We start from the raw sequence: 3,314 nt of genomic DNA on the forward strand, positions 1-3,314 counted from the left end.
GGTAAGCCATGTATTGGAAGTAACCTTGGTTAGATCAAACTTTCCCCTAACGCATTACATTTGTTTTGATGGATGCATCATTACAAGATAAGCGAGCCGAACCGAACATAAGTCCGAAGATGCGTGCATCACTGAAAGAAGCGCTTCCTTCGATAGATGTTTTTCACATTTGCTACCTGTCATATAAATATATTGTAATGACCATTCTGTTACACGTGTCTTTTAAATAAGTATAGCAAAAAATTAACGTGTACGCATCAAACTTATTTTACAAAACCGATAGTTACTCTTATGTGCTGTTCAACTAAACAATTTTTTTATTATTATTCGAATCCTATTATAATCTTTATAAGTTATTTTTGTTTGAAGCTTTTGGAATTCAGTAACTCAATGTCACCACGGCTTTAAATATTTATATTCAGGTGCTTATTTGCATTTGTTTATCGCTCTGATTATATTGTCACTATATATGAAAAATTATTTAAACCTTATTTCTTCTTTAAGTTACTTGAATAGTTTAGTTATGATTTTTTGACCTCATGTCACGGCCTCGCATGTTTCTGTAGTACCCACAATCTACCCCACAGCAGGGCAGGTACATTTTATGTTCCTAATATGAGTTAGGGCTTTGCTGTGAATATTTATTCCATTAACAACACCCTAGATTACATAGAATATAGGAATTTTAACGTCAACAAACACAAACTCTTGCCCAAGGTAATACACCAGCTGGCTTGTCGATAGACTGATATTGTGCGTGTATATCTGGACTAATTTTAGGTTGATTCATCTTGAGACAGGTCTTTATGTCATCATCCTTTAGACAGGTGGACACCATTTTACCTGGATGAAAAAAGCGATTCGAGGATGGAGGATTCTATAAGCAGTCGCTTGGTTAATTTAAAATAACCGTCGAGGCAAACGAAATGATTTTCTTCAAGACTTAACAATGGTATTATATGCGTTAACCTTTTCGTCTCTACAAACAATTTTGCAAAGCTGCCTGAGTAAATATTCTAATCTAACAATTAGCTTCCTCTAAGTAAAATGACAGATGACCGTAAGATGAACATGCAGACGATTATGGCTATTGCCAAGAAGAATCGACGAGTGGATCTGATTGCGTTGCGAATTGACAAAGCGGCTTGTTCGTTTTGAATGTTTGTTAACTTCTCGATCAGCGCTAATCCGACAGTGCGATTTTTCCTATTTGCTGTGCTCCACTGGGTAAGTCGTTGAACAAATGTTATAATTGTTTTTCGGTCCAAGTGCATTTTTTCGATAACTGGCGAGAGTGATAGTACGTCTGTAGCATGGTCCGTTTGGCCATCAATGAAGTTCGGATCCTTTAAACAGCTTTTGATATTGTCGATTAAGTAGCTTTCCAACTGAGAGACTAACGCTGGAGCTGGGATAGTTTTTCTAGCGGCACCAAGTAACTGAATTGCGCAGTTAGAGGGAATCTCGATTGTCTTGTTGGTATAGAAATACTGTAGCATCAGATCAAGTACATTGACTGACAAGTCAAGCTCGACAACAGGAAGTCCTCCAGAAATCTTTGCGCTGTGTCCAACGAGTCGTTCGATGAATTTAGGCGATGAAATTTCAAGTACAGATCCATGTGCAGCCCTCATGTTCTTGTCACGGCAACATTCGAGAACGATACAATCTCGTAAAGATCCTAGTTTATCTTTTAGGTCCCTCTCTGGGGTGTGTTTCTCCTTGGCACGGTATAAGAGCTGTTCTCCAATAGATAAATTGTTTCTCATTCTCTGACTGCTTGCCATAACACCGTGGAAATCATCTTTAATACGTCTCAGCATTCTATATTAGGTTCTTTGCAAATGGAGGATAGATTCTTAAGTCGTTTATGAAATAACCGCTACTCTTTTGGTGTGCAGGCGAACGAATAAATCTGCTTTTGGAACTTTTCCACGACCAGCAAGGAGGATCTTTCTGCAATACAACGTTTTTGGTGAAATGTGTAGTTCCCCCAATGCATAATGAACCGTCACAAAAAAAGGCTGCCTTCCGGTTGCGCTCTGGTTTGATCAAGCAAAAAATAGCGAACGAAATGATTATCTATTAACTCGTCTTACATGTGATGAAAATATCATTTAAAGAATCTCTGCAAAGGTTTAGCTATATCAAATGTGAATCTATACTTCATACTCATAGAAATCAATCGAAATTAATGGCGTTTTTCACGACAATCAAGCATTGTAAAATTATTGCTACTGTAAGTTGAAAAAGAATTATTTTTTTAATGATAACGATCTATATTAAATTGCTCTCGAAAGCAATCCACCGTACCTACGGTTATCAAACCTCCAACATAAATTATCTGTAGTTAATTCAAATAGTTTTATAGCTTAATAGTGTTTACCGAAATCATCGATCTTCGTTGCTTTACAGCAATTACAATTTTTCAGGTACAATTCGCTCAGGACCATTTGTGGGCCATAGCACTGATATAAAACAATGACATTTTATTTCCTTATAATAGCATTAAAAACGCAAAGTTCGCATGTGTTTTTGATGGTACGCAAAAGTACAAATATGACTTTATCATTAAGAAAATGTTTCAAAAAATTGGCTTTTGTTTTTTTTTTTGTACAAATGGCAACAGTTGTCATACATCGTTTCAAATTACGGTGATCATAAATAATAAATGTTTCAAGTTTGTATTCGTTAAAGCTTCACGAACGCCTAAGATTAGTAGGTAAACATTTTACCAGCGAACCATTACGGCGAGCAGTGAACTACAACGTAGCGGCCGTACCTAAGGATGAACATTGATATCATAGATCGCTTGAACGATGCACGAAGTGTGTATCACCTATGTACCTGAACTCAAAATCATCTTAAGTCTTAACGATAAACTGAAATTTCGAACATTTACAAGAGCAGAAAATATAGGTGTCCCGTGCACGGTTTTTCCTATATGCAGGTAAGTTTCCTTAAGAATTAGTTCTTCAAATCATTTGCGGTACACCGGCGTCAGAATTTTTAATTATAATTCACAAGGTGTCGTCAGGTAGACTTGATTGTAATAAAGTAACAAACTGTGCTTGGTTTTAAGCCATAGTTTGAGCAATTATGCATTTACTGTACGAACAATCATGGAATAGATTTTGAAACAAGCCTACAGTAATTACACAGGTCGAATTGCCAAATTATACGTTTTACTAAAAAATAAAAGGGAAATTGGCTTAACATAAATCTCAGCATCAAATTGTCATTTATCTTGGGCTTTCATTAATTGCCAATTGCTATGATAGGCATTATTAAGTTAAAAAGAAAACATTCTATAG

This window comes from Varroa destructor, unplaced genomic scaffold (genome assembly GCF_002443255.2).
Source record: "Varroa destructor unplaced genomic scaffold, Vdes_3.0 BEIS01000004.1, whole genome shotgun sequence".
Taxonomy (NCBI): Eukaryota; Metazoa; Arthropoda; class Arachnida; order Mesostigmata; family Varroidae; genus Varroa; species Varroa destructor.